Source organism: Dendrobates tinctorius, unplaced genomic scaffold, assembly GCF_039654945.1.
Source record: "Dendrobates tinctorius isolate UK_male_01 unplaced genomic scaffold, ASM3965494v1 ptg000259l, whole genome shotgun sequence".
NCBI classification, from domain to species: Eukaryota; Metazoa; Chordata; class Amphibia; order Anura; family Dendrobatidae; genus Dendrobates; species Dendrobates tinctorius.
Genome location: NW_027361926.1, coordinates 4,807,788 through 4,828,338, shown reverse-complemented (window position 1 = coordinate 4,828,338; position 20,551 = coordinate 4,807,788). Strand labels below are relative to the sequence as shown.

Genomic DNA, 20,551 nt, shown 5'->3' with positions numbered 1-20,551 from the left:
GATGATGGATACAGTGTAGTAGATATAGATGATGGATACAGTGTAATAGATATAGATGATGGATACAGCGTAATAGATATAGATGATGGATACAGCGTAATAGATATAGATGATGGATACAGCGTAATAGATATAGATTATGGATACAGGGTAATAGATATAGATGATGGATACAGGGTAATAGATATAGATGATGGATACAGGGTAATAGATATAGATGATGGATACAGCGTAATAGATATAGATTATGGATACAGGGTAATAGATATAGATGATGGATACAGTGTAATAGATATAGATGATGGATACAGGGTAATAGATATAGATGATGGATACAGTGTAATAGATATAGATGATGGATACAGGGTAATAGATATAGATGATGGATACAGGGTAATAGATATAGATGGATACAGGGTAACAGATATAGATGATGGATACAGCGTAATAGATATAGATTATGGATACAGGGTAATAGATATAGATGATGGATACAGCGTAATGATATAGATGATGGATACAGCGTAATAGATATAGATGATGGATACAGCGTAATAGATATAGATGATGGATACAGGGTAATAGATATAGATGATGGATTCAGGGTAATAGATATAGATGATGGATACAGGGTAATAGATATAGATGATGGATACAGCGTAATAGATATAGATGATGGATACAGCGTAATAGATATAGATGATGGATACAGCGTAATAGATATAGATGATGGATACAGGGTAATAGATATAGATGATGGATACAGCGTAATAGATATAGATGATGGATACAGGGTAATAGATATAGATGATGGATACAGGGTAATAGATATAGATGATGGATACAGGGTAATAAATATAGATGATGGATACAGGGTAATAGATATAGATGATGGATACAGGGTAATAGATATAGATGATGGATACAGTGTAATAGATATAGATGATGGATACAGGGTAATAGATATAGATGATGGATACAGCGTAATAGATATAGATGATGGATACAGCGTAATAGATATAGATGATGGATACAGCGTAATAGATATAGATGATGGATACAGGGTAATAGATATAGATGATGGATACAGGGTAATAGATATAGATGATGGATACAGGGTAATAGATATAGATGATGGATACAGGGTAATAGATATAGATGATGGATACAGGGTAATAGATATAGATGATGGATACAGCGTAATAGATATAGATGATGGATACAGGGTAATAAATATAGATGATGGATACAGTGTAGTAGATATAGATGATGGATACAGTGTAGTAGATATAGATGATGGATACAGTGTAGTAGATATAGATGATGGATAGAGTGTAATAGATATAGATGATGGATACAGGGTAATAGATATAGATGAGAGGATACAGGGTAATAGATATAGATGATGGATACAGGGTAATAGATATAGATGATGGATACAGCGTAATAGATATAGATGATGGATACAGGGTAATAGATATAGATGATGGATACAGTGTAATAGATATAGATGATGGATACAGTGTAATAGATATAGATGATGGATACAGGGTAATAGATATAGATGATGGATACAGTGTAGTAGATATAGATGATGGATACAGTGTAGTAGATATAGATGATGGATACAGTGTAATAGATATAGATGATGGATACAGGGTAATAGATATAGATGAGAGGATACAGGGTAATAGATATAGATGATGGATACAGTGTAATAGATATAGATGATGGATACAGGGTAATAGATATAGATGATGGATACAGGGTAATAGATATAGATGATGGATACAGCGTAATAGATATAGAATAGATGATGGATACAGGGTAATAGATATAGATGATGGATACAGTGTAATAGATATAGATGATGGATACAGGGTAATAGATATAGATGATGGATACAGGGTAATAGATATAGAATAGATGATGGATACAGCATAATAGATATAGATGATGGATACAGGGTAATAGATATAGATGATGGATACAGGGTAATAGATATAGATGATGGATACAGGGTAATAGATATAGATGATGGATACAGGGTAATAGATATAGATGAGAGGATACAGGGTAATAGATATAGATGATGGATACAGTGTAATAGATATAGATGATGGATACAGGGTAATAGATATAGATGGATACAGTGTAGTAGATATAGATGATGGATACAGTGTAGTAGATATAGATGATGGATACAGTGTAATAGATATAGATGATGGATACAGGGTAATAGATATAGATGAGAGGATACAGGGTAATAGATATAGATGATGGATACAGTGTAATAGATATAGATGATGGATACAGGTTAATAGATATAGATGATGGATACAGGGTAATAGATATAGATGATGGATACAGTGTAGTAGATATAGATGATGGATACAGGGTAATAGATATAGATGATGGATACAGCGTAATAGATATAGAATAGATGATGGATACAGGGTAATAAATATAGATGATGGATACAGTGTAGTAGATATAGATGATGGATACAGGGTAATAGATATAAATGATGGATACAGTGTAATAGATATAGATGATGGATACAGGGTAATAGATATAGATGATGGATACAGGGTAATAGATATAGATGAGAGGATACAGGGTAATAGATATAGATGATGGATACAGTGTAATAGATATAGATGATGGATACAGGGTAATAGATATAGATGGATACAGTGTAGTAGATATAGATGATGGATACAGTGTAGTAGATATAGATGATGGATACAGTGTAGTAGATATAGATGATGGATACAGGGTAATAGATATAGATGAGAGGATACAGGGTAATAGATATAGATGATGGATACAGTGTAATAGATATAGATGATGGATACAGGTTAATAGATATAGATGATGGATACAGGGTAATAGATATAGATGATGGATACAGTGTAGTAGATATAGATGATGGATACAGGGTAATAGATATAGATGATGGATACAGCGTAATAGATATAGAATAGATGATGGATACAGGGTAATAAATATAGATGATGGATACAGTGTAGTAGATATAGATGATGGATACAGGGTAATAGATATAGATGATGGATACAGGGTAATAGATATAGATGATGGATACAGTGTAATAGATATAGATGATGGATACAGGTTAATAGATATAGATGATGGATACAGGGTAATAGATATAGATGATGGATACAGTGTAATAGATATAGATGATGGATACAGGGTAATAGATATAGATGATGGATACAGTGTATTTTAGTATTTTTTATATAGACTTTACACCTTTTTTGGTGATTTCTCTTTTTTTATATTATGTTTGTCTGTTGTATTTGGGATATGGCTGTTGCGGGGCCTCAGTGCGGAGACCCCAGGGCCACTCTCTCTGAAGAATGAGGCCTTCTTCTTGAGTAACTTCCTGTCTGCTGTGGATCCGGTACATGAGATCTCAGGGCGCGCCGCTCTGCTTCTCCTTTCTATACGTGTGAATTGTGTGACCAAAACTCTCACCATTGCTCTACTCTAAGTTTGGGGTCTCCCATTGGAAACCCTTCAGTTTTGCAGTTGTTCCCGCTGCCTGCCCTATATTTTAGAGACAATGCCCAACTTCTTTATAGTAGTTAGTTTCCATACTTCATCATTTTATTTCTATGGCACCAACACATTCTGGAACACTTTACAATTCCCACAGTTCAGACACTTACATCTTTTCTAACCTCTTAGTTCCAATATATCCTAATAATCGTATCTTCTCCGTGGTCCTGAGATACGTGTCACATGTTAGCAGGCCACGACTCCATCTCAAACACTTCACAGAAGGGCCTGCTGGGCAACCTGGACTAGTCTGCACTCAAACACAAGTTCTCAACAAACCCTGTGACCCCTGGTTGCCCACATGGGCACATATGATGGGCCACAGTACTACTTTGTAATAGAATAGACTTAGCATCAACTGTGGGTGAAGTGGAAACAAAATGATCTTTAATGTCCATCCATAGGCAGTACAACTAACGTTTCAGTCAATCACCGACCTTCTTCAGTGTAATGACTGCATGAATGTGAATAACAAATATAATGCAGGCGAAATGGGTAATGGCTTAGTAATGATTGTTAGAAAAGTATGATGGCCACTGTACATACCGGTTTGGGTTCCTTCTTATTACGGTTGACCACGGTTATTGCTCTCATTCACAGTTCTACTTTAGAACACCAAACATCATACTACTCAATGGTGCCATACGCCGGTGTTCACACTATTGCACATCTATCATTTTAATTATCTTATTAGTATAGTCCCATAGAATAGCTAGGAATCGGATTAGATTGCGAGCTCTCAGGGCGAGTTCTTTTGATGAACGTAGAGTAGGTTTGGTACTTTCCAATCTAATTTTCATCTTTTTGGTGACTCCCAACCTTTGACTATCAAGACCATGCAGGGAGTTGTAGTTCATAATAAGCTGCAGAGGCTCCACTACATATTTCACCCAATACGTGAATGCTGATCTTGAAAGGTTGTGGGTCGGCCTTGGGTTCACTCATATTGGTCATCTCCGAAGTGAATATCTACAAAGCTAGAGGATGCACTTACCTCTCATATCTCTGGACAGGATGGCAGATGTCTTCTAAATAAGGACCAGAGGGGTTGTGTAGCTCTCAGGAGGGAGGTAGATCCTCAGTACTCAGGCTCTGGTCCTTGGGTCAGTTGACTAAAGGAGCCTTCTGTATATCAGGAATTGTCTCTGGTGACACTGGGTGGTCTTGACTTGCAGGAGATGCTGTAGCTCTCAGGGATGGTCTCTACTTGGAAGTGATGGATTTGGGTAGAAGGACTTGGTTTTTGGAGAGAGAAAATGTTCTTGGATGCCAACGAAGAAACTTTTGTATTTCACACTTAGCCTATTGGAGAAGAATGTGGTCTCAAAGATGTTGGAGGTGGACCTCGTGACTGGAGATGGATTCAAGGGGCAAGAGATGGTCTTTGAGGGTATGAGCTACTTAGGGGCTGGGGCAGAAGCTTTTCTCTGGAGTCAGAAGTCCTTTGGTGTCTGGTGATGTCCTTTGATGTAGGCAGGAGCTATTCTCTGGCGTCAGGTGTTGTTCTCTGGTCTTGGGAGCTGTTGTCCTCTGGTGTCAGCAGCTGTCTCTTGGTGATCAGAGATGTATCCTTGATATTGGGACCTGTTCTTCTTAGGGATTGGCAGCGGTTCGTTCCCTGGTATTGGGAGCTGTTGTCCTCTGGTGTCAGGAGCTGGTCTTGCTCATCAATGGGCAGTAGTCTGCGGAGATGCCAGTAATAAGTGTCCAGGGCGTCACAGGCTGGGAAGTCAGTGTGTAATATTCTGTAGAGCAGAAGGAAGTGAGCGAGAGGAGGAAGTTAAGAAGGAGAAGTAGCAGAGAGCCACCACCAGCCTCAGCTGCTCCAGAGCCCCTTCCTCCTCCTCTGCCCATTACATCTGGACGGGTCCAGGCTGCAGAGATTAACCCCATCCATGTCTGACATTCCAGAGGCTCTGCAGCCAGGTCACATCTGGAATGGATCTGCTCCCCAGCAGCCATTACTGTTAACTCTTTCAGGACTATGAGATGCCAGAAATCGTCTCTATTTTCAACATATTACACAGTATTGTTCCTATTACCGGACATGCAATTTGAACAATTTCCTAATCTCCTTATTTGTGAACCAGAACAATGAATGTCAGACATCCCTGATGTAAACGAGAAAAAGACTGATTAGCTAACAGCCATACATCACCAAGCACAATGCCGAGCGTCAGATAGCGCAGTGCAAGCGAGAGGTCTCGGACCCTCAGCTCCACTGATGGGAAAGCACAAGACTATGTGGACAGGTGTAGCTTCAGCTTCATGGGAACAGTTTGGGGAAGACCCTTATCTGCCCCCATGACTTCCATGTATTGTATCTGAGGAGGGACCTGGTTCACAGCCGAGTACAATTTAGTTGTTAAACTTTGTATTACTTATATATAAAAGTAGATCTTTTATCACAGAGTCAGGAAAGAAATTTTTCTTATTGCTCCAATACTGATGACCACGCTGTAAGGCCTCATGTGCCTATTATAGTCTATGGGGTCATTCACGTTAATCAAGTGGTCAGCAAAAAAAAAAACCCTCACACCACTGATTTTGATCTGAGCCACTAACCAAAATTACCCATACGAGTGTGTAAAAATCAGGACCAGCACACGTGTGGCATCGGTGCGCAGTCCATGTGCTGCCGAGATTAGTGGTGTCATGGAGAGCAGATGATTTGAATCACTGATGAAACTGATGGTAAATCAGAAACACTGACCAAAAACTGATAAAACTCAGATACAAACCACTGATGAACAACAGGCTGCGTCTGCGTGCGAGGAAAGTGCCGGACACCGTGAGCCAGAGCCTCCTGCTACAGTTAATCCTGTGCCCACTTGTCAGTGTAGATCGCCGTGTACACAATATTGTAGTACAGCGGATCTCATTCTCCCTGTTCCCCACAGCATTATGCTGCCACCACCATGTTTCTGTCACGTCGTCCTGGGAGACCTGGAGTTAGAAGGTCACGATGGGTAATGAATCGCAGGTCCTCTTTAAAGACTGTGTGATTCTTGTCCTATTTTAAATGGATTTCCTTTCCTTCAGTGCTGAAAGGGTTAAGGACTCTTTCCATGCTGGCTGGGAGGATACAGGTTGTCTGTGAGGGCTTATCTTCTCCTATTCCAGTTTGGTTTGTTTATTCCACCCTCTTCCTACCTTCCTCCCTATGTTTGGTGAGTGTTTTGTATGATAGTGCTGTATGCTGTAATGTCTATTGTCTGTACAAGTCCCCTCTATAATGTAAAGTGCTGCGGAATATGTCAGCGCTATAGAAATAAAATAATTATTATTATTACAGTGATTTTTAGTTACCCCTGTCAGTCTGTGTGTCTTATTTCCCTTACATTTCAGTCCCATACCGCATGAGTTTGGGGAGGGGACAGATTAGGGTTTAACAGTAGCCTAGTAAGCTTGGAGACACAGGCCTCTGTACCATCAAGAGTACCCCTGGGACACGGAGAGTTAGGGTCCCAGTCAGGGCTGCTACTAGGAATTTCAGGGCAAAATTTTCGGGCCCCCTTGAGACTCCACCCTGGCTCCACTCCAGCTCTGCCTCCACCCTGCGAACCTTCTACAGTCCCACCACCAACTCTTGGAAAAACTCAACTTCAGCACCCCATCCTCACCAATCAGATATTAACACTTCCCATCACCAGATCACGCACATAGCCAGCAGCTTCTGTTTTGGCCAAAAGATTTTTTAAGCCACCGTCACGACAAGGCAGACTCTTTTGGCCGGGTCCTAATCTACTGTAACCTATTAAACATTGTTAAAATATCAAATACTGTTTTTACGTATATTTTTATGTATTTTTCTTTAACCCCTTCACGACCAATGACGCCACATAGGCGTCATGAAACCTGGTTCAAATCTGACCAGTGACGCCTATGTGACGTCATGACTTCAAAGCCCCCCTGCGGGTCGGGTGACCGGGGTCACTGAAAGGTCACCCGACCCGCAGATACAGGGGGCTTTGTAATTCACCACAGGGGGCGTGCCTTCGCCCCCACGTGGCTACGATCGCTCTGATTGGCTGTTAAAAGTGAAACAGCCAATCAGAGCGATAGTAATATTTCATCAATGAAAATTGATGAAATATTACAATCCAGCCATGTCCGATGCTGCTGTAGCATCGGACATGGCTGGAGACACCGATTCCACCCCCCCACCGGCGATCGCCCCCCCCGCAACTGAATGACAGCGGCGATCTGCCGCCGCTGTCATCATCTGCCCCCCTCCCATTCCCTCTGCTCCCCGCCAGCCTCCGATCCCCCCCTCACCCCCCCGGTACCTCCAGTGTCCCCCCGTCCCTCCCGGTGTCCCTCGGGTCCGGATGATGGGCGCCGCCATCTTTGAAAATGGCGGGCGCATGCGCAGTGCGCCCGCCCGAATCTGCCGGCTGCAGATTCCATTCTTTCATTTTGATAAACCCCCCGATTATCACCCCCATAGGTAGGCAGAACTAATAAAATAAAGATAATATTTTTTTTTTTTTTCCATTAGGGTTAGGGTTAGGGTTGAAAAGAGGGTTAGGGTTAGGGTTAGGGTTGAAAAGAGGGTTAGGGTTAGGGTTAAAAAGAGGGTTAGGGTTAGGGTTGAAAAGAGGGTTAGGGTTGAAAAGAGGGTTAGGGTTGGAAAGAGGGTTAGGGTTGGAAAGAGGGTTAGGGTTAGGATTGGAAAGAGGGTTAGGGTTGGAAAGAGGGTTAGGGTTGGAAAGAGGGTTAGGGTTGGAATTAGGGTTAGGGTTGGAATTAGGGTTAGGGTTGGAATTAGGGTTAGGGTTGGAATTAGGGTTAGGCTTGTGGTTAGGGTTATGGTTAGGGTTGGGATTAGGGTTCGGGGTCTGTTGGGGTTAGGGTTATGGTTAGGGTTGGAATTAGGGTTAGGGATGTGTTGGGGTTAGGGCTGTGGTTAGGGGTGTGTTGGGGTTAGGGCTGGAGTTAGAATTGAGGGGTTTCCACTGTTTAGGCACATCAGGGGGTCACCAAACGCGACATGGTGCAACCATTGATTCCAGCCAATTTTGCGTTCAAAAAGTTAAACGGTGCTTCCTCCCTTCCAAGCCCCGACGTGTGCCCAAACAGTGGTTTACCCCAACATATGGGGTATCAGCGTACTCAGGAAAAATTGCACAACAACTTTGGGGGTCTAATTTCTCCTGATACCCTTGGGAAAATAAAAAATTGGGGGCTAAAAAAATATTTTTGTGGAAAAATTTTTTTTTATAATTTTCACGTCTCTGCGTTATAAACTTCTGTGAAGCACTTGGGGGTCCAAAGTGCTCACCAGGCATCTAGATAAGTTACTTGGGAGGTCTAGTTTCCAAAATGGGGTCACTTGTGGGGGGTTTCTATTGTTTAGGCACATCAGGGGCTCTGCAAACGTAATGACGACCGCAGACCATTCCATCAAAGTCTGCATTTCAAAACGCCACTACTTCCATTCCGAGCCCTTACGTGTGCCCAAACAATAGTTCCCCCCCATATATGGGGCACCAGCGTACTCAGGACAAACTGTACAACAACTTTTGGGGTCCAATTTATCCTGCTACCCTTCTGACAAAAAAAATTGCTGGCTAAAAATCATTTTTTTTGAGGAAAAAAAAATATTTTTTATTTTCACGTCTCTGCGTTCTAAACTTCTGTGAAGCACTTGGGGGTTCAAGGTGCTTACCACACATCTAGATAAGTTCCTTAGGGGGTCTAGTTTCCAAAATGGGGTCACTTGTGGGGGGGTTCCACAGTTTAGGTACATCAGGGGTTCTGCAAATGTAACATGATGCCCGCAGACCATTCCATCAAAGTCAGCATTTCATAATGTCACTACTTCCCTTCCGAGCCCCGACGTGTACCCAAACAGTGGTCATCCCCCACATATGGGGTATCAGCGTACTCAGGACAAACTGGACAACAACTTTTGGGGTCCAATTTATCCTGCTACCCTTGTGAAAAAAAAATTGCTAGCTAAAAATCATTTTTTTTGAGGAAAAAAAAATATTTTTTATTTTCACTGCTCTGCGTTATAAACTTCTGTGAAGCACTTGGGGGTTCAAGGTGCTCACCACACATCTAGATAAGTTCCATGGTGGTCTAGTTTCCAAAATGGGGTCACTTGTGGGGGGTTCCACAGTTTAGGTACATCAGGGGTTCTGCAAATGTAACATGATGCCCGCAGACAATTCCATCAAAGTCAGCATTTCATAATGTCACTACTTCCCTTCCGAGCCCCGACGTGTACCCAAACAGTGGTCCCCACCCACATATGAGGTATCAGCGTACTCAGAACAAACTGGACAACAACTTTTGGGGCCAATTTATCCTGCTACCCCTGTGAAAAAAAAATTGCTGGCTAAAAATCATTTTTTTTTTGTGGAAAAAAAATATTTTTTATTTTCACGGTTCTGCGTTATAAACTTCTGTGAAGCGCTTGGGGGTTCAAGGTGCTCACCACACATCTAGATAAGTTCCTTGGGGGGTCTAGTCTCCAAAATTGGGTCACTTGTGGGGGGGTTCCACAGTTTAGGTACATCAGGGGCTCTGCAAATGTAACATGACACCCGCAGACCATTCCATCAAAGTCAGCATTTCAAAATGTCACTACTTCCCTTCCGAGCCCCGACGTGTGCCCAAACAGTGGTTCCCCCCCACATGTGGGGTACCAGCGTACTCAGGACAAACTGGACAACAAATTTTGGGGTCTAATTTATCCTGGTACCCTTGTGAAAATAAAAAATTGCGCACTAAAAAATAATTTTTTGAGGGAAAAATTTTTTTTTTTTATTTTCACGGCTCTGCGTCATAAACTTTTGTGAAGCACTTGAGGGTTCAAGGTGCTCACTACACATCTAGATAAGTTCCTTAGGGGGTCTAGTTTCCAAAATGGGGTCATTTGTGGGGGAGCTCCAATGTTTAGGCACACAGTGGCTCTCCAAACACAACATGGTGTCCGCTAACGATTGGAAGTAATTTGCATTTTAAAAAGTCAAATGGCGCTCCTTCCCTTCTGAGCCCTGCCGTGTGCCCAAACAGTGGTTCCCCCCCACATATGGGGTACCAGCGTACTCAGGACAAACTGGACAACAAGATTTGTGGTCCAATTTCTCCTGTTAGCCTTGTGAAAATTAAAAATAGTGTGCTAAAAATCATTTTTGAGGAAAAAAAATTATTTTTTATTTTCACTGCTCTGTGTTATAAACTTTTGTGAAGCACTTGGGGGTTCAAAGTGCTCCCTACACGTCTAGATAAGTTCCTTAGGGGGTCTAGTTTCCAAAATGGGGTCACTTGTGGGGGAGCTCCAATGTTTAGGTGCACAGGGGCTCTCCAAATGCGACATGGTGTCCGATAACGATTGGAGCTAATTTTCCATTCAAAAAGTCAAATGGTGCTCCTTGCCTTCCGGGCCATGCCATGCACACAAACAGTGGTTTATGACCACATATGAGGTATCTGTGCACTCAGGAGAAATTGCTCAACAAATTTTAGGATCCATTTTATCCTGTTGCCCATGTGAAAATGAAAAAACTGAGGCTAAAAGAAAATTTTTGTGAAAAAAAAGTGTTTTGTTTTTTTTTTACAGATCAATTTGTGAAGTACCTGGGGGTTCAAAGTGATCACTATGCATCTAGATAAGTTCCTTGGGGGGTCTAGTTTCCAAAATGGGGTCACTTGTGGAGGAGCTCCAATGTTTATGAACACAGGGGCTCTCCAAACACGACATGGCAACCGCTAAATATTCCAGCATATTTTCCATTCAAAAAGTCAAATGGCGCTCCTTCCCTTCTGAGCCGTGCCGTGCGCCCAAACAGTGGTTTATGACCACATATGAGGTATCGTTGTACTCCGGAGAAATTGCCCAACAAATTTTAGCATCCATTTTATCCTGTTTCCCATGAGAAAATGAAAAAATTGATGCTAAAAGAAAATTTTTGTTGGAAAAATTAAAATGTCCATTTTTTCTTTCCACATTGCTTTAGTTCCTGTGAAACACCTGAAGGGTTAATAATCTTCTTGAATGTAGTTTTGAGTAGCTTGAGGGGTGCAGTTTTTAGAATGGTGTAAATTTTGGGTATTTTCTGCCATATAGACCCCTCAAAGTGACTTCAAATGTGAGGTGGTCCCTAAAAAAATAGTTTTGTAAATTTTATTGTAAAAATGAGAAATCGCTGGTCAACTTTTAACCCTTATAACTTCCTAACAAAAAAATATTTTGTTTCCAAAATTGTGCTGATGTAAAGTAGACATATGGGAAATGTTATTTATTAACTATTTTGTGTCACATAACTCTCTGGTTTAACAGAATAAAAATTCAAAATTTGAAAATTGCAAAATTTTCTAAATTTTCACCAAATTTCTGATTTTTTGACAAATAAACACAAAAATTATCAACCTAAATTTACCACTAACATGAAGCCCAACATGTCACGAAAAAACAATCTCAGAATCGCTAGGATCCATTGAAGCGTTCCTGAGTTATTACCTCATAAAGGGACACTGGTCAGAATTGCAAAAAATGGCCTGGTCATTAAGGTCAAAATAGGCTTGGTCATGAAGGGGTTAAGGGAATGAGTCACATACATTTTTTTTTAAATGACCATTAGTACCACATACAAGGAACAAATACTTGGTCACCCCATGACCAGACCACATATTACTACCACATAGTGACCGAATAATACCACATACAAGGAACAAATACAGCCACAACATGACCAGACCACATATTACCACCACATAGTGACCAAATAATACCACATACAAGGAACAAATACAGCCACACCATGACCAGACCACATATTACCACCACATAGTGACCGAATAATACCACATACAAGGAACAAATACAGCCACACCATGACCAGACCACATATTACCACCACATAGTGACCGAATAATACCACATACAAGGAACAAATACAGCCACACCATGACCAGACCACATATTACCACCACATAGTGACTGAATAATACCACATACAAGGAACAAATACAGCCACACCATGACCAGATCACAAATTACTACCACATAGTGACCGAATAATACCACATACAAGGAACAAATACAGCCACACCATGACCAGACCACATATTACCACCACATAGTGACCGAATAATACCACATACAAGGAACAAATACAGCCACACCATGACCAGACCACATATTACCACCACATAGTGACCCAATAATACCACATACAAGGAACAAATACAGCCACACCATGACCAGACCACATATTACCACCACATAGTGACCCAATAATACCACATACAAGGAACAAATACAGCCACACCATGACCAGACCACATATTACCACCACATAGTGACCGAATACTACAATACTGATCATTAATAAAAAAAAAACCACAATACTAAATGCCATTATACACACGCGCTCTGTATTTCTGTCACAGGTGAGTCAGATTAACCAGACAGTCGCTCTGCATCTGGCTGCAGAAGGAGCGGTGTGTGCAGGGGCAGAGGTGTATCATACTGGTTGGTTGTGTACTATGCACATATATTTTATTTATTGAATCATTTTTTTTTCCACATTAATCATGAGGTTTTTCTCATTATGAGCACTTTGCTTTTTATAAATGAATGTTATATGATCTAGTATTCATGAATATTTTCCTCGTGCATTTATATTTTATTTTTTTGTTATATCTGATGCCCTTTATTGTGAGCACTTTATTTTTTATAAATATATTCTATTTTGAATAATTATTCACAAATTCAATTCTATCAGGTTGAATTAATATTATATCTCTCTTGCATTAATTTTTACTCACTTGGAAGTATGATATATAATTATTTGGCATAGATAACCATTATTACATTTATATATTTTATTCTATTTTTTATTTTTAATTTTTTACCAATTAGCCTGACACACCCTGCCCTGCCCATACAGTATAAATTAATATATCCATTATATTTTAACTGAATTTAATTTGTTTTAATAAAAGTCTCATTTTTGAATATGTTATTTTGTGTCATCATGCCTTTTGCATCTTAAATAAAACATTGAAATTGTATTACATACTAGTTTTTGATGAATATTTTTTTGGGATTATATGTGTCGCTGTTACGGACTGACCTGGTTTGGAGTAGTGATATTGTAACCACTAGGGGCAGCAGCGGGCAGGTAGCGTAGTCAGCGATAGCCAAGAAGTCGTTACACAGGAACAGCAATGTAGTTTGAAGGAATAAGGAGTCAGGAAAGCCAGAGGTCGTTACTAGGAGCAGCAATGTCGTATGAAGAGACAGCAGGTGGAAGGACGTGTGACTAGAGGCAGGAAGCTCAATAATCATGCAAGGAAAGGAGAGCAAGGCCAGGTTTAAATAGGGTGTTCAATCAGGATGAGCTAATCAGAATCTCAGGGTGGTAACCAACAGGACACTCAGGGAGGAGGCATCAGCAACAACATAAGTACAAATACTTGGGTTAGCACGAAACTGTCCAGCGAGCTGAATAGCTGCCGTGTGGTGCACAGGAGCTGATGGGTTCAAATGCTGACAGTGGCCTTCAGCAGGGGAGTCCGTCAGTGGAGACATATAGCTCCGAATTCGACAGGTGGGCATCACTGTGTTTGACACCGACGAGCGACCTCGTTAGCGACTCAGAACTCAGGGACGCAGGCTGGAATTGTTCAGAATCGCTGCTGTGTGACAAGGTACCAACGACCGCTGAGGTCGTTATACAGATCGCCAGATCGCTGCTGCGTCATTGGGTAAATCTGCCTGTTTGCCAGCTTACTAGCGATCATGTAGCAATGCACCAGCGATTCTTACCAGGTCGTATCGCTGTCGGTATCGCTGGAGCGTCGCTATGTGTAACGGGACCCTTAGTGTACGAAACCCCTGAGTCCTTGGAAGCCGCCAGGTCATTGGCTGTTCGCGTTGATGCCTTCAGGATCGGTGGGTAAGACCACCTTCCCTGGAGCCTCTTTTTCAGGGTATTGCCTCTTTGCCAGGAGAGTGGTCTAGCGGTGAACCAGTTCTGGGGAAGGTGGAGGAACCCATGCATTAGGGGTGCCTTTGCATCGTCCATTTCCCCGGAGATTCGCAAAAAGAAGGGAATGTGTTTTTTTGTGGAAAAAAGAGACTTTATTGGGGCCTGTCCTTTGATGCCTAAGCAAAAGGAGACATGTTTAACCCTTGGTAGTCTGGATTTGAATAAGCAAGGAGTGCATTTATTGTCAACCTGCAGTTCCTGGTGTGTCCTGACAGCAGAGGTGGTGCTAGAGAGCAAAACTGAGGAGATTTCTGTGTTTGTTGACAGTGGAGCTGGAGTCAGCATGATTGATGAGGAGTTTGCTAGAACTCATGGTCTGGCTTGCTGTACTTTAGTTTAGCCCATTCCCATCTTCGCTATCGATTCAGCGCCAGTTGCACAGAAAGCTCTGACTCAGATTGCACATAATGTCAGGCTGAGGGTGGAGTCGGTTCATTCTGAACTAATTCCTTGCTATGTCCTGGATGGTCTTCCCACCCCAATTGTATTGGTCTTCCGTGGTTGGTGAAACATAATCCGTTGTTGGATTGGCAAGCCAAGGGAGATCATTGAGTGGGGGGATTACTGCCGGGAGAACTGTCTAAATATTTCCCTTTCTTCTGTCTCTACAGAAACCTTACCTGCATTTTTGTCAGGTTTTTGAGGACGTTTTTTCAGAGAGGAGGTGTCAGGATTTGCCTCCTCACCGTACATGTGACACTGTCTTATTAACCTGACCCCCGCAGCTAAACTTCCTAAATCCAGACTGTATAATCTTTCCGGCCTACAGAGACAAGCCATGAAGGATTTATTGCAGAAAGTCTGGAGAAGTGACATATCCGACCCTCATTTTCACCCGTGGTGGCAGGGTTCTTCTTCATGAAGAAAAAAGATGGCAGTCTACCTCCCTTTTTAGATTGTTATGGAGGTTGATGCGTTGGAGGTGGGGTTGGGGCATTTGGGTCTCAGGGTCCGTTCCCTGTTAAATGGCGTCTGTCATGATCCAGGACGGGGTTTCGCTTTGGCCCGTCCTGGTCAGACTGGGGTTAATTGTGCTGCCTCTCTCTGGCAGAAGGCGGCTATTTAATGCTCACTGGACCTAGGTCCGTTGTCAGTTATACTCCAGCCCTCGGCTGAGTTAGTTGACCTCTTGTATACGTGTGCCTTGTGCATGATAACTTGTTGCTTGTTTGGTTGTGATCCGGTTCTGTCCCTGTTACGACTTCTGCCTGCCCCTCTTGTACCGCACCGCTCTCTCGTGTATGACTCTCTGCTTGTGACCCGACTACTCTCTGCTCGACTCTTTGGTACCGCACCGCCCTCTTGTGTATGACCTTTGGCTTTGTCTGACCTCCCGTCTGTTTATCCCTCCTGTACTTCATTTGCCCGACTCTGAGTTTTCTACCATCTCTGAAAACAGGATGCTAAGCCCCGCCCCCTTGCTGTCACATGACCATAGGTCCTGTGCCTGCTTGCTAAAGCTTCAGCGTTCAGGTCCTGTGCATCTGTACTTTCCAGCTATTTCAGTCCCCGGGGCCCATACAGTACAGGTGAGTCCCTGCTCAGCGGAGGCTGTACGCCGGCGCTGTCAGGAACCTGATAGCGTCCATATGCTTTATTTTCCAAAAAATTGTCCTCAGCTGAGAGAAATTATGCTGTGGGTAATACGGAACTTTTGGTGATTAAATTGGCATTTGAAGGATGATGACATTGGTTGGAGAGGGCAGTACATCCTATTACTGTTATGATGGACCACAATAATCTGTCATATCTTCAATCAGCTAAACATCTCAACCCTAGCAAGCTAGATGGTCCCTGTTTTTTACTGGGTTCAATTTTGTGGTCAGTCACTTTCCGTCCAGGGGTCAAATATGTCAAGGCTGATGCTTTGTCCCGGAGCTTCCCTGGTGGTGGTGACCATGAGAACCCTGCCTCGAATTATCATAAGGGGTAGTCATTTCAGCATTGTACCCTGAGCTGAAGGGTGAGGTGTTGGAGGCCCAGGTGGACGTCCTGGCCTTCTTCCCTCCAGGAAGGTTGTTTTTACCACCAAATCTGTGCCGCAAAGTAATTAAGGAACATCACAACTCTGTGCTTGCTGGCCATCCAGGTGGTAAGACAACTGTGGACCTCATTTCTCGTTGTTTTTGGTGGCTGGGGTTGCATCGGGATGTAGTTGAACAAGTAGCTGCCTGTAATATCTGCGTATGTTCTAAAGTATCGCATACCTTTCCGTCTGGTCCTCTTCTTCCACTACCTATTCCTAGCAGACCATGGATTTTATTACTGACCTAGCGGTATCTGCAGGCAAGACTGTGGTTTTGGTGTTTGTGGATAGGTTCAGTAAAATTCTTCATTTTGTCGCATTACCGGCACTTCCGAATGCCAAGACTCTTGCTCAGGTGTTTATTAATGAGATTCTAAAGCTTCACAGGGTTCCCTCAGATGTGGTGTCAGATCGGGGGACCCAGTTTGTTTCCAAGTTCTGGAGGGCGTTCTGTTCTCGACTGGGGGTGCATCTGTCCTTTTCCTCTGCCTTCCATTCCTAGTCGAATGGACAGACCGAGCACGTTAATCAGAATTTGGAGACTTACCTGAGGTGTTTTGTCTCCGAAAATCAGGAGGATTGGGTATCCTACTTACCGCTGGCAGAATTTGCTATTAATAATCATCATCAGGAGTTTACTGGCAGGTCATCGTTCTTTGGTGCATACTGTTACCATCCACAATTTTGTACTTTTAGCGGGGGAGGGGCTTCTGGAGTTCCATAACAGGAACGTTTTGCTTCATCGCTCTCCCCAGTGTGGTGGGGGATTCTGAGTAATTTGAAGATCATGGGAGACAGGTTCCAAAGTATGATAGAAAGTGCTTGCCAGATCCAGACCTTAATGTCATAGAATCATAGAATCGTAGAGTTGGAAGGGACCTCCTGGGCCATCTGGTCCAACCCCCTGCTCAAAGCAGGATTCGCTAAATCATCCCAGTCAGATGTCTGTCCAGCCTCTGTTTGAAGACTTCTATTGAAGGAGAACTCACCACTTCTCGTGGCAGCCTGTTCCACTCATTGATCACTCTAACTGTCAAAAAGTTTTTTCTAATATCTAATCTGTGTCTCCTCCCATTCAGTTTCATCCCATTGCTTCTAGTCTTTCCTTGTGCAAATGAGAATAAAGATGATTCTTCTACAATGTGACAGCCCTTGAGATATTTGTAGACAGTTATTAAGTCTCCTCTCAGTCTTCTCTTTTGCAAGCTAAACATTCCCAAATCATGCAACCTTTCCTCATAAGACAGGGTTTGCAGACCGGTCACCATTCTGGTGGCTCTTTTCTGAACTTGCTCCAGTTTGATGTCTTTTTTAAAATGTGGTGCCCAAAACTGGACACAATATTCCAGATGAGGTCTGACCAAAGAGGAGTAGAGGGCAATAATGACTTCACGTGATCTAGACTGTATGCTTCTGTTTATACATCCTAGAATTGCATTTGCCTTTTTTGCTGCTGCATCACACTGTTGACTCATATTCAGTCTATGATCTATTAGTATACCCAAGTCTTTTTCACATGTGCTGTTGCTTAGCCCTATTCCTCCCATTCTGTATATGCTTTTTTCATTTTTATTGCCCAGATGTAGTACTTTGCATTTTTCCCTGTTAAAAACCATTCTGTTAGTTGCTGCCCACTTCTCCAGTTTATTTATATCTTTTTGAATCCTCTCTCTCTCTTCTCTAGTATTAGCTATCCCTCCTAGCTTTGTGTCATCAGCAAATTTAATCAGTCTACCCTCAATTCCTTCATCTAAATCATTGATAAAGATGTTGAACAATACAGGGCCCAGGACAGAGCCCTGTGGTACCCCACTTGAGACATTCTTCCAACTGGATGTGCAGCCATTTACGACCACTCATTGGGTCCGATCACTAAGCCAGTTATGAATCCACCTAACAGTTGCCTTATCCATTCCATATTTAGTCATTTTTTCAATAAGGATTGTGTGAGACACTTTGTCAAATGCTTTGCTGAAGTCAAGATATACCATATCTACAGCATTTCCCTGATCCACCCAATCCGTGATTCTGTCATAGAAGGAAATTAAGTTAGTCTGACATGACTTATTAGTTACAAACCCATGCTGACTTAATCACTTCATTCTTATCCAGGTACTGACATACATGTTGTTTAATAATTTGTTCAAAGATCTTTCCTGGTATAGAAGTCAGACTCACCAGCCTGGGTCCACCTTCTTCCCCTTTTTGAAGATAGGAACAACATTTGCTCTTCTCCAGTCTTCTGGGACTTCTCCTGTTCTCCAAGAATTTTCAAAGATTATGGAGAGGGGTTCAAAAATTTCTTCTGCTATCTCCTTCAGTACTCTGGGGTGTAATTCATCTGGACCTGGAGACTTGAATTCATTTAGGTTAGCTAAGTGTTTCCTCACTAACTTTCTGTTTATAGATATCCTGGATTCTTCTATTCACTTAATAGGACAGTGAAGAACAGTTGATGTTACATTTCCTTTTGGAGAGAAAACAGATGCAAAATAGGAATTTAAAAGTTCGGCCTTCTCAACATCCTGTCTTACCATTTCATCATTTTCATCCTGTAAAAATCCTATAGCATCTTTGACTTTTCTTTTACTTTTGACATATCCCCAAAATCCTTTATTATTGCTTTTGACGTCTCTTGCAAGCCTCAATTCATTGTCAACTTTAGATAATCTGATTCGTGCCCTGCAGGTTCTGCAGACAGCATTATATTCTTCTTTAGATATGCCTCCCTCTTTACATTTTATAAACATTTTTTTCTTCCTTTTTAGCATGTGCTTAAGTTCTGTGTTCATCCATCCTGGTTTCCTTAAACGTTTCCTATTCTTCCCTCTTTTCGGAATTGTTAACAACTGTGTTTTGAGAATTTCATTTTTCAAGATTTCCCATCCTTCCTGGACATTTTTATCCTTAAAGATATCCAGCCATTGGATCTCTCCAATTCTCTTTCTGAATCCCTTAAAATCTGCCTATCTGAAATCTAACCTTGACGTCTGAGTCTTCACAGGTCTTCCTCCTCTAATGTGAATAACTTTGTGTGGTTGTCTACCAGGAATATCAGGTTTAAGGTTCCTTCCTGGAAGTTGGGACCTAGAATTATTGGTCTCTATAAAATAACCGCCATCATTAACCCAGCAGCGTTTTGTCTTGTTCTACCTGATGCTCTTAAAATCCACAATGTCTTTCACAGGTCTTTGCTCAAGAAATATGTGGAACATCTTAAGCTCCCTCCCCTACCGCCATCCCCAATAATTGTTGATGAAAACCTAGAGTTTCAGATTTCGAGGATTGTAGATTCTCACCTCCAACGTTGTTCCCTACAATACTTGGTGCACTGAAAGGGTTATGGCCCAAAAGAAAGGATGTGGGTCTCAGCATCAGAGGTGAATGTTCGTTCATTTCACACCTCTTCTCCCGAGAAGCCTGGTCCTGAGTGTCCAGAGGCTACTCGTAGAAGGGGGGTACTCTCATGAGTGTGACAGAGGCTGCAGACAGTCGCAGAAGGTCTCTGTGGTTGGCTTTGCAGACACCTTCCTAGTCCTTCTGCCTCTAGGATCCAGTGGCAACCTCCCCTGGCTCTAATTCTCTAATTGACACACTTGGACCTGGGTGTTAATAGACTTCCCGGCTGCTTCTGGGAATCGCCGGTGATATTTCCATTTCCCCCTGTTGAGGCTTGGAGCTATAGCAGTTGACTATCTTCCTCTTTGATGCAGTTGGAGGACGTCTGTGTTTGCTCTCTGAGTCAACTCAAGACAAGTATTCCTCTATTTTGTCTATCTTTTCTGTCTTTAGTTGTTGTGGGGATTAACTAGTGCTCTCCCCGTTCTTCCCTAAGCAGGGCTTATTGCCTGGGTCAGGCAGGGATTAGGTTCCTGCTCGGTGAAAGATGCAGAACCTACATAGGGACGTTTAGGGCAGACAGGGTGAGTTT

At 42.1% G+C, this 20,551-nt stretch overlaps 1 protein-coding gene across 5 annotated transcripts in view; it reads right to left on the bottom strand.

The window, feature by feature from the left end:
• Positions 1-20,551, bottom strand: part of RHOG (ras homolog family member G) — a 179,986-nt gene that overhangs the window by 91,587 nt on the left and 67,848 nt on the right. Inside the window, exon 3 of one of the 5 annotated variants that reach the window (XM_073558841.1) lies at positions 4,580-5,330. The exons of the other annotated variants lie outside the window; for them this stretch is intronic. The gene's annotated coding sequence lies outside the window, so the exon portion shown is untranslated. The remainder of the gene's footprint in view (positions 1-4,579; positions 5,331-20,551) is intronic. 5 annotated transcript variants of the gene reach the window in all.